This window comes from Acanthopagrus latus, chromosome 5 (assembly GCF_904848185.1).
Source record: "Acanthopagrus latus isolate v.2019 chromosome 5, fAcaLat1.1, whole genome shotgun sequence".
NCBI classification, from domain to species: domain Eukaryota; kingdom Metazoa; phylum Chordata; class Actinopteri; order Spariformes; family Sparidae; genus Acanthopagrus; species Acanthopagrus latus.
Window position 1 is genome coordinate 23,482,161 of NC_051043.1, and position 15,808 is coordinate 23,497,968.

The following is a 15,808-nucleotide window of genomic DNA, read 5'->3' on the forward strand; positions in this document are numbered from 1 at the left end:
CGGTCAGAGTGGCAGGTATGGACACAGGATGGTGACATGCAGCACGACCAAGGAGACGGGACACCTGTGGAGTGCAAACAGCTTCTGGTGGATCCGGGCTGATGCTGAGCAGGCTACACACAGGAACACAGCACCATCTGATTCATGCATCTCTACACATATGGTGGAAAAAAACTGTGTCATGAAGTATTCACTGACTGCGTGCATTTGAGACTGATAATGCCATGATACGGAGTCTGAAAATTAAATTGAATTTCATGTAAAAAAGTAAATCACCGTCCTCAGGATGGCAGTAACTGAATCACTGTTGTTAATGATTAGTGTGCAGATTAATCCATTATTCATTAAATATCAAAAAGTCAAAAAAACAAACAAAAGAGACATCTTTAATTTGCTTAATTTGTCCCACCATTAGTTCAGAAACCCCTCATCTCTCGTAAAAGACAATGAAAAGTATTTACATGTAAAAAGCTGGAACCAACAAATTGAAATTAATCGCTCATCAAAAAAGTGTGAAATTAACTTTGTTTCAATCCACTAAGAGATTTATCAACTATTGCTGCAGCTCTGGTCCACTTACTACTTTTTTGTTCAAGCTTCTAGCTTTTGCTTAGTTGTACAAAGTGTTAATAGATAAATAAATAAATACATCATCAATAATAATAACATCGATAATAATCCTGAATAATTAAATAGTTGATAAAATAAAACCCGTAATCGTGTAAAATATATACACTGTAAAATGTGCAAATGTATTACTGATGTTTATTTAATGCTTTTACGTAAAAAAAAAAATAATCGAGGAAACCGTTTACCTCAAAATTGCCGGGTCCAGTAGACGAGTCATTTTAAGCTGTTAAAACTTTTTAGCCTGCACAACCTAAATGTCATTCTTGGTATTTCTGAGGTAATCAGTGTCCTGACTTTTGTACATTTATTTCACCAACTGTGTAATATTGTCGATCTTCAATTAACTGTTCATTTATCAATTATGGATGCTTAATGGCCATATTTGTAAGAAAGGTCGATTTTTGTGTCTAAAGAGTTGGGAAACCCAGAGGGTCGTTACTTGACGAGTTGGTATTGAGTCAAATATCAAAACCATTTAACACTGTTCTTAGATCTGCTAACAGCTACATCACAAGTCATTTATAAAGGGGGTTTGTATGCTTAAAAAGCAGGTGGTTACAATGAAATGTGCAGCAAATGTCGCTTAGAGCACTTGTCCAGTCACAGAACAATACAGCACTTTTCTTAGATCTTAATCTGTTTTTAAAAAGTAACTCTCAGCTCCTGAGTTAATATCCCTCTTTAATTTCTGGAGATAAAGAGTTAGCCTCTGCCTCGTGACAGAAAGTCAAGCTGAGGTCTCAGCACTTAAAGTAACCCGCTCTCTGCACCGAGCTGAACTGATGAGTCAATTAATGGACAGTCAACTGACAGAAAAAATGTTCTGCAGCTGACCTGATAACTGTTCCAGTTTCTCATTTCAGCCTCAAAAAATTAATGCCAAAAATTCATTGTTCACATTGGTTAACAAAATTAAGTAGATAAACAAATGAACACAAAACACTGAGACACAAAATTGATCAGGCGTTGACACTAAACCTAAATTCATAATGTGTAACAGATCATTAAAAGCTTTGATAGAGCTAAAAATGTAATTAAAAAAGCCATAACAAATCATAAAAAGACTGAAATTATGTGCAGAAGGAGGAAGTCATGCAGAAAAAAACCCTCTCTCACTTTCCAAGCCAGGGTTTCTTTCTCCACCGGATCACTTCTGCTCAGAGGTGTGTCATTGAGACATCAATGCACTCAAAATGCTTTTGGGAAAATTAATCTAATACCTGTGACCTGCAGGTCAAAGTCTGGGCTTACGACAGGCTCAGGGAAGCCAATAGAGGATGTGGCGTGGGCCGCAGAGCACGACTGAGTATATTTTTCAATTGTGAGTCACACTGTGTGTAAGACCATTAAAATCATTACATTTTGGCCCTGATATATGGGATTACAGAGCAGCTGACCCGCTTTGAACTGTGCCGTAACATCAAACGCTTGGATTGTAGGGCTGCACTAATCCCACCCACTCTGGGATTCTTACATGGGATGTAGGTTGGTGGGTGCGGAGTGGTGACGCAAACCGAGAGGAGAGGAGAGGAGAGGAGAGGAGAGGAGAGGAGAGGAGAGGAGAGGAGAGGAGAGGAGAGGAGAGGAGAGGAGAGGGTTATATAAAATATCACCACCAACAGGGGGATTTCAGGGTTTATCACATGTGTTTCTCTGCCCTCTGGCCTAAAAGTTGTACTAGATTTTGCCCGTATGCGGACGTTTGTTATTCTTCCTGAGGGAGCATTTCAGCCAGGTAGAACAAAACGGTAAAGTGCAAATGTTGAGCTCTTCATTCATCATTTAAACGTTGACGTGAATTCTTTGTCTCACAATATTAAACATTCATAGATTCAGCCTAGAAATGTGACAAAGGAAGAAAAAACATTGTTCCACAGTCAATCCCAGCAATTAAACAGTGACATTTGATGTGTTTACATGTTTATGTTTGTTTCTTTGTGGCACTTTGAAATCAATGCTAACGATCAATATCACATAGCAGCTGCCACTTGAGAATGTGCTTGCGTTACGACTTTCATTTGTATGTTATTCCTTTGAAAAGGCCACACAAGCTGCACAAAGCACCACGGAAGTAAATCTACTTATTAATATTAATTACTTTATAGGTTTTTCTTATTAAACTGGGTTGTGTTAAGTTTCTAGATGGGACTGTTAAAAAGGTTTTGACCCAATCAAATGATCGGTTCTTAATCGACCGACTTTGGAAAAAGTCAGGGTCTCTGAAAACAGAGAGTCTGAGCGTGAACTGGAGGCTGTCAGGGAGTTAACACATACGAGTTAATATGGATAATTAAAGTGTCTGAACTTCAAATGTGGATTTCCAAATTAACATCAGATGAAATATAATGTCCTCTTGTTGAGGCTAGATGACTAACTGGAGCCTGTCACAGTGAAGGGTTTCTAAGGGAAGTATAAAAATAAAGCGACAAATTTAGGCTGCGTTCAAAGGATGAAGGACTGCTTTGGTGATATTTTCAAGAACAACGCGCACGGTCTAAAAATATCTGTTGCAACACGGAACATCAGCGCTGCAACGCTTTTTAATAACAATTCGTGGGAACGTTCTGGGAAGGTAAATAAGTTTAAATATTCAAAGTCTCAACAGTGGAATAATCTATGAGGGTGTCAGCTGAAAGTTTGAGACTGTATCCGGTTTTAACAGATGTTTTTATTCCAATAAAAACGCAGAGAGGCAACGGTGGAAAAAAGAAGCCCAAAGAGACACCCATGTGAATTGTACTTGCTTACTTTTACGTGAGTAAAGGTATCTGATGTTAAATGTACTTATGTATCAAAAATTAGGGAAGGTCACAACGGCTAGCAGCCAAAAAGCTTAATGAAGGTTTTTACCTATTTTAATCTAATATATTAATATAATGACTAACAATACTAAGTGCTTTTGATACCAAAATAAAATAATAGCATTACTTTAAAGGGAGTACTAAGTACAACATAACTCATTAGACTTCCTGAGTAAGTTGCCAAACAGTGATTATGTATGTATAAGAAATAAATACTATGAACGAGTTGGGCCATGTGAGCTTTAAGAAAATACTGTATGGTACACAGAAGTCTGTTTATTCACGGTCTAAGTCATTGAAAGTTATAAAGGAACCTAAAAAGATTGTGATTGTGATGTGAAAAGACTTCTTTAGATGAAGACACATGAACACGATGTAGTCGTGAAAAAGTATTGCTCAAGTCATCCTGATACAGGATTCATAGCTCAGCAGATTACCTGTAAACTTGTCAGAGTTTTTGGCTTGTCCCTCGAACTGCAGACTTACCGATGAAGAAGACGAGAACATGGTGAATAACACGAATACATGACGGTTGAAACACCTTAGCATTAATGTTGCATTAATTCATGTAAATGTCGTTCATTACGTCAGGCATGAGACACTGGAAACACATGCACGTTACTGATGGTTCACGACATCGATGAATTCATGCTTTTTCAAGTCACAAAGTCACAAAGGAGTTCATTATAACTGATAATGAGCAAAGATCATAAAGTGTCACCAAAAATCAATGAACCCATTAGTAAAGATATTAACAGGTTATACGTCATTGCATTATGTTACATCATCTGTTTAATGTATGACCAGTCACTGTAAATGGATCCATTTCTCTGAAGCTGGGGACTGTATGTTCCTTGTTGTGTGTTTCTTCTTCTCTTTCGTCTCAGAGCAGGCGGAGATGGGGAGAAAGGAGACAACGGGAGGGGGGAGAAAGGCAAAAACGAGGAGAAAGAAGGAGAGGAATAGATACGACTGAACACTCAGCACAACACATGTTTCTGCTTCGCCCCCTCCTTCCCCGGGGTCTTTTTGATCCGTCAGAGTTTCTCGTGAATCTCACAGCCCACAGCCCGTCACACGCCGGAGGCTCTCGCTCTCTCCCTCCGACCGAGCCTCAGAGAGGGAGCAGGAGGGGAAGAGCACCAGAAAACTCCTTCTGACGTGGAGAAATGAGGCTTTGAGTGCTTTTCAGATACGGTCATTTCTTTTTTTTTTTTTTCTTTTTTTTTTCACTACAAAGGTTAGTTTGCCTTTTTTAGAAACAGATGAGTCACTTCTGTTTCCCAGTACGGCCCAAACGTTGATGGATAAAACAGATCTTCCTATCGCACAAACACACACACACACACACAAACTCATTACTTTGATGGAGGGCAGGCGTCACGTGTTCAAGGACGGCATCAAACTGAAAAGGTAAGAGTAAATAACGTCTAGTGCCTCCCGCCACTTGCTGCCCTCACAAACAATCTAAAAAAAGCACAAAAGAGATGGAGAGCCGTGCTCCGGCGCCCGGTGCCACTGCGACAACAGCCACCTCAAATTTTGAATTTTTGAAAGAACACTTCTGAATCTCCTTCAACAAGGGACAAACATTTGCAACTGCTTAGTTTATTCAACCCCCCCACCGCCCCAATCTCTTCTCCCAGAGAGTCAGGCCTGAATGGGATGAAATATGAGAGTAAACACAGAGTGGATGAGGCGAAGTACCAAGCTTCAACCGGTGACACAAACACTGACTGCGTGACACAGTGTCCAAACAAAGGCCACTCCAAACACAACAAGCCCCTCGCAATTCGCCTGGAGGTAGAGAATACTTGTCTGTGTGTGTGTGTGTGTGTGTGTGTGTGTGTGTGTGTGCGGGTGTGTGTGTGTGTGTATGTGTTAAGAAGGGCAGCAGGAAGTGGAAACAACTCGGGCAGCATACAGACAGAGCTGGGGGAGGCTATCTGAGTGCAGCCACTTAGAAGAATCAACCGCCTGAATTAAAAAAACTTGTCGCTGCTTTCGTTTAGGTCAAATGTCGGTTGAGGCTCGACATTTCAAATGAACTTTAACTTTACTGTCTTTGAGGGGGAAACTTGTCCTGCAGCCAGGTTAAGAACCAACGGCTCACACGGACTTAATTAAACCCCCTGCGACTCTGATGAGGCCTCAGAGTCTGAGCTCCAAACTCATTTCATTCACCTCACTTTCAATCAGTACCCCAGGCCTCGTACCTGTTCTGTGTGCTCGTCTCAGTGAATATAATAACTTTCAACATGTTCTCAGACCTTGCTCGTTAAAAACAACAACTTTGGTCAGTGGGCTCCAAGTTATGTCGCATTCAGGAGTCAATACTTCTCGGCTGCTAGCGGAACAAACAACTTTTTCACATATTCTGGTTTATGGAATGCTGACTATTGTGACGTTCACAGTTTGGTTAGGTTAAGGCACCAAAACCACATGGTTAGGTTTAGGGGAAAAAAAAAAATCAAGGTTAGGGTTAAAATCAGAATGTGAATTCACTGACGCATCTTAAAAGGAATTGGCAAAACAACACTCCAGTGCCAACAAATGACAACTTCTCTCCAGACTAAAATAGGTGTAAATATGTCAGACAAATACTGAAAGCCACTGTGCAAGATCAGATAAAAATGTGTACATCAACTACCAGTATAACATAAATCTTCAAAATCTCCTTTTAGTGGAGGGAGAGGACAGTTTAAATGTATGTTAGAACAGCTGACACTATATAAAAGAGAAATATTGTACTTTTAAGTCCACTACATTTAAATGACAGTTACAGCCACTATTCAGATTGAGATTTCGCAAAGAAAAAAAACAACAAAAAAAACGGCTAAACGACTGAACTAAATGTAGCCTGAAGGATCTTGATGAAGCAAGAATGTCCTCTCCACCAACACACACATTAGACAAAGTGACACAGTCTTTGTGTACTGAGAGACAGTTGAAGGGTCCTTTTATTCACTTCCATAACACTAGTGGTTTTTCTTTTTTGGGAACCATTAGACAGTAGATGAGCAGCATCTCAAGGCGCTTGTCATCTGCTGTCAACGCGCTGCTGCTGTTGTAGCAGCAAATTGGGTTTTATCTTTTACTGAACTTTAAAATAGCAAATATAATCCCAAAAACTGTCATTTTGACAAATGGTAAAAAAAAATAAATATTGCTGGCTCTGTAACATATTCACTCAGATAGTATGACTTCACTAAATGAGACAGAACGGAACAACGGCCCAGAATAATCAAAGGGTCTAACGAACAACCAGAATGACAAATCATCACAGTCCGACACTCGGCAGCCGAGAAAGCAAAGTTTTCAAAGAATCAGCATCTTGTCCTTGAACACACCTGTCACAGACAGTATTTTGCCTTCATTCCAAGAATGTATTTGGTGATGACATCATTTTAATGCGATGTTATAGTATGAATTAAGGGCTGATAAAATGCATTTTGACCTTTATGTGAAATTTATGTTGAGCACTGGTCTTAAAGTTGTGTTTTGACATTAGAAATGATTCCTTCAAATCTTTTCTTTAAAGAGTGAGATCCTTTTTCAACACTTCATGATAACCATCATTAGTAAATGGTTTAACTGTGTGGTTAACATAAAACTTTCACCACAAACATTGAAATGTTTTATTAAGCAACTGTTTATTTTACAGCTGCAACTGATGTTTATAACGTTGTGAATGTTTAGTAAATACTGTATATTTCATCCATAACCAGTATTTGGATGTTGATCTTAATAAGCTTTTAGAATTAAAGCATTTAGGTGCTTGTAAACAGCAAAATATTGATTAACTTGTGTTTGAGTAACTATGAAGTTAATGATGGTTATTATAAAAGTGTTTCAGGAACACAAGGAGAAAAGTCGCTCAGAGATGTTATGAGGGATGACGACGGTGGAAATGTGAGTCAGAGTTTGGACTTCACCTGGAAGAACTGCCGGCAAAGTCCTGGCAGAATATTTTGCAGATTTCAACAATCTAGCTGAGTCAACAATCTATGACAACTCACTTCTTGTGATATTTCAGAGACATAACAATCTTATTCTTCAACAAAAGGGTACATCTGTGTTGAAATGATTTCCTGTAATGCTCATTGACCCTTAGAGTGCCAACCTCAGCCTGTCAGTGGCAACAACAAGCACTTTTAGTGGACTCATCTTTAATGGTCATAGTTTCCCCAAATGATTAAGTCGCTGCGGGCTGAGGCGAACCGCTGGGCCACTTCCAAACCATTTGGTAATTATGAATCACTTATAAAGACGTATCAAAATACAAAGCAAAATATATTTGTAAGGTTGTTAAGATAAAGTACAAAGAGACAGAAGAGCAAATTATGAATATGAATTTGAATTTCAGCAGTGGTGGTGGTGGTGTGTGTGTGTGTGTGTGTGTGTGTGTGTGTGTGTGTGTGTGTGTGTGTGTGTGTGTGTGTGTGTGTGTGTGTGTGTGATTGAATTCCTCCTCAATGGCCAAAAGGCTGAAGCGCTGTTTCTAAAACAAGATTTAAAAAAAAGAAAAAAATGACATGGATTTTAATTTGGACCTCACTGCCACTGGCACGATGTTGATGGCTCTGGGAGACGGAGTCAGACACAGAGAGCGAGAGACAGAGCTTTAGAGTGAGAGAGAGGGAGAGAGAGAGAGAGAGAGTGATCTTGGAGAGGAAACATCACTTGGCTCGTTGCATCATGTCAGTGAGCAAAACACATTGCCAAGAATGAGATCTATCGCCTTAAAATGAACTCTTAAGTAAAAAAGAAAAAGAAAAAAAAAAGCACCCACTGTCTTCGTTTCATCTCCTGCCAACTCTTGCAAAACATTTTTGCAGCTTCTCAGCATGTGTCCTGTAAATATGTTCACGGCCTGAGTATAAATATCATATCAGCTTTTTGCTTCAGGAACAACGTCTCATTTGATTTTTTTTTGTTTTTTGTTTTTCATTTTACATTTCCTCTAAGTGTCTCTGCAAACCAAAGTGATGGTTTTCGAGGCTTTTTGGCTGTAAAGTGCCTCGGCTCTCCATAACAATCTCTTTATTGCTGCTTCATAGACCTTTAATGACAACATCATCTCCATGCTCGCTGTTTTGTGTCCTCTGAGACGACATCTTTGCTTTCAGTCTCGTTGTCTTAATTGCCGACAAGACACTGACTCTGGCAGAACTTGTGCACAATAATTGGGCACTTACAAACACAAACACACTCATGCAAACACAGTTATCCCCCCAAGCCCCATTGATAGTCTTGTTCCCACCTAATTGGGGCTTGTTCACAAAAGCCTTTACCTGTTTGTGTCGTTTTTACAACTTTCTTGCCCACATCCGCAAAAATAAAATATTATGTAGTCGACAGAGAGATTCTGACATTATCTCAAGGTTTGTCTGCTTTTTCTATATCTTTCAGTGTGTAACATCAACCATTTACCGTGCATCATATTGATGTTAATTAGTGTCCTTGATGATTAAATAGATGAAGTAAAGTAGTGCGGAAGAAGCAGGCAAAGACACATTTCATAAAATGTATTTTTCACTATCAAATACAAGAGAAGCAATGAATAATGAACAATTTAGAGTATTAGAAAAACTCCCTGATTAGATTAAAGTCAGAGTGCCATCTCAGAATAAGTAGATAGGTCATTTCTGAAATATATCCCTCATCTAGTCTTGATTTATGATGCAATGGCTCACTGGTTCATTGTTAGAGTTGCTTTAAGGTGTACTTTATGAGTGACGAGACATTTGAAGATTTGTGTGGGTGAGACGGTCGGCTGACTAATGTTTGGTGAGAGCTACATTTACCATTAGCAGTGCGTGTCTTAGCTAATACAATTGCTTCACTTACTTAATGCATTGTAATGGACAGGCCCGTAAATTAAAGCAGGAAGACGGTCGAACAGGGCGCCACCACCATCAAGCACGCAAAAAAAAAGAAAGAGAGGGACGGAGAGACAAACAGAGATGAAAAGCACACCAGCCGACATGAGGTAGTGGAAAAGTGAAGAAATGGCTTGCCATCAAAAATCCTGAAGAAAGAAATAAAAGAAAGAACATAGAATAAAACATTTTAGAGTGTGTGAGTGTTGGGAAGGACTGTTGCTGGGTAAGTCTTCAAAAACAAGAGAAGAAGAGGAAGTATTAAATGATGGAATACAGAAGATAAGAGGATGAGCGAGACAGAGGGCAAAGGTCGATAAAGAGGAAGATCTCTGACCAAGCTGAGTGAAATTCTCACTGAGTGAGATGCATATTTTTTCACTGTTTCAACTTCTTTACTCAAGTAAAAGTAAGAACATACAGGCTCTGAAATGCACTCCAAGTGTAAAAATAAAAAGCTTCCCTCTGAAGCACATTTTTGTGCAAAGCTACTGAACCTCACATCATATTAATATATTTCAAAGACTATTAAAATTAAAGGTAGAATCAGTAGGATTTATTCCAAGCTGTTCATAAACGCACTGAAAAGAACCAACATCTTGGGCTGGTAAAGCCTCCTGAGCACAGCAAAATAGTAGGAAAACAAGGAAATACAGGTAGAGAGCTGCAGGGTCTCTACATTCAAGTCTTCCTCTGATTTGTATCCGTGTGAAAACAGGTTGAAAAAAAATACCAATCGGGAGAAAGGGTCAAAAATAGGGGGTCTGGAGGAAGAGAAAAATAAGGGAAAAGAAAATATCGTTTTCGTTGTTGAGCTTGCGGCAAATAAATTCATTGCATTACTTCCCTCAGACAGCATATTTGTTCCTGACACGTCTATGGAGCATGTGTAAGGATAACCAGAGTCCAGGCTAAAGACTAAACTCAGGGCCTGGAGGCTTTAGGAGAGGAAGCGGCTGCTATTTGCACACGTGTATATGCTTTCAAGCATGGAATACATGCAGCATACGCACGTTCCTATTTACAGCATCGTGTGATGTTCGTTCTTGCTCATGTGGACGTACAAACTGTATCTTGGTCCTGCTGAATGTGTGGACTTGATTGGGCAGCCTGAGGGTGTTTACATGCCTATACGGGATAGTCATACTGTGGTAAACAAACTGGGCGTGTTCGGTTCAGTGCAGCGTGATCTAATTTGTATTTCTGTGCGTATATATGGTGTATCTCGGTGCGTGTGTAGGTGGACGGCAGCAGTGGTCCCCATGGCAAAGTCTATCCGTTTGTTTCTGTCACAGCCCAGCTGCAGCTCCACGTATCTAACGGATAAGAGCTCGCTGACACTTCATCATTCGCAAACTGAGCCTCTAAAGGAGGCCAATTAGATACATGCAGCGCTAACAGCAGCCAGGGGGCTTATCTTATGATCCTCTGACCGTGCCATTTAACAGAGAGGAACGGTATGTGAGAGCGTACGCACAGAGCTCTGTGGGTAGTCATGCATGGTGTGTGCAAACAGAGACACATGCACAGTCAAAGTGAGGACATATGGGGATTCATATATGAGGAGCAACAAACGGTAATGGTCTGTGCTATACATAAAGATATAGTGATGTGTCTGAATCTGACATGCGGTCCCTCCGGTGTGTTCTGGGTCGGCCCCGATGTCTCTTCCCAAGGAGGAGGAAGTCGGAGGGAACCCTCCACAGGGGGGTTAGCCTCTGAGGCGTCCTGATCAATATCTACTTCTCAGTGCTATTAACAAACTGTCCCAAAATGCACTGGGCTCTCGCTCAACTGAGTCTTTGTTTCCTGCCTCGAGAAATAATGAAGGATTCAAAATGGATTTAATCCAATTTAAGAATAAACTGACATGCTGGGCTGAGAAGTGAGCCATGGAGAGGATACACATGAATTATCCTCACAACCTCTAACCCCCCTGTCTCCCTCCCTTTTGTCCTTCTCCTATTTTTTTTTTGTGTGCACCTCCCCTGCTCTTCAATTTTCACCTTTCTACCCCCCTCTCACTACTCCCCCGAGCAGCTCTCCTCTCCTCTCTCTCGACTGTCTGGTCTCATAGACTTCCCACTTAACATCAACAGAGAAAAACAGGTCAGAAAAGAGCAGCACCCTCTTGCTGTCTGTCTGGCAGAAATCCTTGACCTTTCGCTCTCTCGTTCCGTTTTTCTGAGCATCGGAGCCTGTCAGATGACCTCACGTCTCGAATGTTGAGAGACCCTTTAAAATTTTCCCCGGAGGGAGATAGAGATTGTGATAGACAGCGAGAGGGAGCGAGAAGTCATTAAGAGAGGAAATGGTATTTGTCAGAGGATTTGCTAGAAGTGTATCATTTTAATGTCAGTATTGCACTATTGAAGCATTTTAGGGTTTTTATGGGTTCATTTTCAGTGTCAACATAAAGTGCTATAATCCTAATTTAGGGCTGAAAAGGCATCATTATTATTAGAGCATCACCATGTTGCATGTGTTCATCATTGAATTTCAATCATTAACTGGCTTTTAGAAATAACATGGTCTAAATAATGACCTTAAACAGTAACTATTTACTTCTCTTATATCACTCTTTTCTATTATTTGACAGGACAGCTGAAGAGTTGACAGGAAATAGGACATGCTGCGGGTCAGAGTCGAAACTGGGTCGCTAATAAGGACTTTTTGTACGTGGGGTGCGTCACTCCCCAGGTGAGCTACAGGGGCGCCCCAAACAACTTTTCATTACAACAGAGCCTCCAATGGTCCGTCAAAGAAATCAAAAACTGCAGTGATAAAATAAGTGCAAAAGCAAGTTAAATGATGACTTTGCAGGTATTTCACTGCATCACTGACAGTTTCTGTTCTGTACCTATTGGACATTTTGTGATTTCATGCGAGATATCAAGAATTGATGCGCACAAAACAGTTTTACACTTGATTACACATGCATTATTGTACAAAATGACAAAAATGCATTGAAGTGGTATTACGATAATATGAGGTGGCTTCTTTTCCGAGGACTGTGATTTAGTGTCCCGCACTGTGTTTAAGAGAGACAGCTATTTATTTGTTGAGAAAAGTCAAAAGTGAGAAATCAGGAGAAGTCAGGGCCAACATTAAAGTGGCTCCGTATTTATAGCAATTTACACATTATTAATCACTTTTTATTATTGGCCATATGTGAGCAGTAACGCCCTGTCTCTCGGTGACCTATACAAGCCAGTGGACGATATTTAAGTTGTTTAATGCTGCTGGACGTGGATGTCTGTTGTTGGTTTTTTCAACAACAGTCCAAAGGATGTAACTTTTCAGTCCCTCTCTCTGCTAGGCTTAGTTTAGACATGTAGACTTCTGACATGAACTAACGACCAGCACCCAGCACAACACAGAAGATCCACAGAACCTCTTTAAGTCACAAAATATGAAAATGAGTAAATGTGGAGGAAGAGCAGAGACAAATATCAGTAAATGGAACATAAAACGGGAGTGGATACTGTATATAAAGTACATCATAGCATACAGTACTGTGTGCCTTGCCTTAGCCTCATTAATTATGTAGTCTCAGGAGAAATATACTGCTAAAGTCTGCAGAGTCAGTGCAAATTCTGTATACCATTATCGTGACGCCTACTCGTAATCTGCCCCAAAATATGTTCCAATCTTCCAGAGATGTTGCTGAGACAGCCATCTGAGCATGTGTGTTTGAATGCACATATAACCGATGCAATGCGCACACACTCGTGATTTACATTTAATGCTGTCAGCTTGTCTGACAGCTGGCATGCTAATGCTTGTGTTGCTTCTTTTACCTGCAGGGTGCTGCGTTGAAATGAACAGGCGGCAGATGCACTCTGTCAAATCTGCCACCACACGTATGTACTGTGTCTGATCTGCTCCCAGTATGAAAAGCACTTTATCATGCGGTGCTGTAGAGGTGCCTCTCACCTACACACACAGCACTGTTCCCTTCAAACAGCGTGTTGTGACACAAAAGGCGAATAAACCACAGAACACTGGAGAACGCGGCGCTGTATTCTTGATGCAAAAGGCCTCAGGATAAAAAAAAACAACAACAGTGGATAAGAAAAAGAAGACGCCGACAAACACAACTGAAGCTGTCAATTACCACGAGGAAAGGGTGCGGGAAGCGTGGAGAAAAGGGTCACGACCACATTTAATGAGAAATGGCAAAAGCGTCACAGCTGGTTAACGTTTGAAGAAGAAAACAACAAAACGCTTCTGGCAAGACCACTAAATTTGAACTGCGGAAAAGTCAAAAACGTTATTTTTCTGCTGCTGTCGAGACAAGGGAGCCTCGCTGGGAGGGTATTTTACACTGCAGGGTTTGGTCTCACACACTCTACCAAGGCTGTTTCTGGGGTTATTCTTGAAAAAATAAACAAAAACGTTTAATCAAATGTTTTTAACATTCATAGCAAAAGTTTATTTAAGTCCTCAGGAGATGGCTTATCAAATATATATCAAGAGTCAGCAGTAAAACTGTACACAGCTATTAGAAAAGGTCATATTTAGAGTGTGTACATCAGTGGGTATTGGCTAAAAATTCATTTAAAGCTGGGTGACACTTTGCAGTGTTTGTACATTAAGTGACTTTTATTAATTGATTTAGGCAATCACTTAATGAGGTTGTAAGTATGCTAATGAGCATATTCATGTTAATCCTAATGTAGTTGGCAAGTTGGAGAACCACATCCGTAATCAGAGCCAGCTAGGCACCTGTTTGCCATTGTTCTTTACTTTTGCCTCCTGCCCTCTGTCCCTGATGTGGGTAGTGTTCGGTTTTCTAGGTATGAGGAAAGAACAAAACCTTTTTCATGCAGGTATCCTTCCTTCCTCCCTTCCTTCCTTCCCCCTAAGTCATCTCTGGTATTAATGCCCCATACCAGAGGTGGTGAGTGGGCTCAGGGTTTTAAGATACTTTTCAGTGCACAGTCTGGGTCTGCTAGTGGTAGTTTCCTCCTTTTTATCCAGGTCCACCAGCCATAACCACTCCTGTTTTGGACCTCTGTGTTGAGTTTAGCCTTTTTCATTCAGATTAATTGTTAAATGTCAACGTATTTTTGCTGTATCTTTACAGAGGCTAGGCACCCGTGGTTAGGCCCCTTCACTTTATGCATGTTGTGCAGATGCACTAAAGACTGCATCATTTCTTTTTCTATGAAATTTGCTGTATTACAGGTGAGGACAGCAGTGGTATCACCTCTGGACACGCCTCAGTGTAGTCTGCCTCTCCACAAGTGGCCTCGGCTTAGTTTTTCTGTGGTTAAGTTGGACTAAATGTAATATCTCTGCTAATATGCTGATTTTTTAATACTGATATTGAGGCCTTGCTTTATGAGCTGTAATAATATAATCATTTTATTCACTTTATTAGTTTTTAAGATTTCATGGGTTCATCTTTTTTTTTTTCTCCAGCAGCTCCAGCCCCTGCTGGTTTGCTTTGATTATGTTTTTATTATTATTACAATAAAACATTCATTATTTTGTGAAATCACGACTGACTCCTCAGTAACAACCATGTGAGTCTTACCATCCATTTTCCAAATGATATTCAAAGATGAAGTAATATTTCCGGGGGTGCAATTCCCCAGGTGGCGCTGTTTGGCTTCTCCCTTAATTCTCTCCTTATTGCCCCTCGCCACATGAGCATGCAACCCAGAGCTGGAGGGTTACAACATTCAATGCCTACGAAAACATATCAAGCCTCTCATTAGTCTCTGTGAAGCTGTGCTTAAACACAATATTGCTTTAAGAATAAATGCAAATACATCTTAGGTTGGAGCATTCCTCTAATTCTAACTTTTGCACATTTCTATCATATTTGTCAGTTTTCATTAATTCTGCCTCCAAGAGTCTATGCAGGCCACCGCCCTGTGCTCGTCACCCCGTCGATGGTGACTGACAACGCTGCGACCCCGTGGATCGACAGAAGAATCAAGCAGGTGGGTGACAATGCCTCAGCCCTTTTAAAAGGTTTTATAAGAAGCAGGACTTCTTCTCTCCAGGATGACTGACATACTTGAGTGGGCTACTAGTTTCTCTTCATTTCTGTCAGTCTCTCTCTGTACAGTGCCAGCAACAGGTTGTGAAAAATTAAAAGGGGAAAGGGTGTGAAAATGTGTCTGCAGACATACGAGAGAATTGTGATGATGCAGCCCCCCGGCAGGGCTGGCACGTCTGGCCTAGAGTGTTGGCATTCTAATACTTGCTACTTCGCAATAAACAAACTATGGATGGATAATTGCCAAATTAACAACTTGACTGGATGATTGCACTCTATCAGGGCATTGGGGAGAGAGAAACGAATTTAATAGAAATGATATGAATCGCTGTTTTCGTAAGTTCCCCTCATTATGAATTATTGTCATAATCTGAGCGCAGCAGGTAGAGTGACACTTTGTGCAGGAAGTCGATCATTTTTAGGGAACTGACTACGATTCAGCTGTTATTACACCTTTTCTCATTTGCCTGTCAGAATTTTTT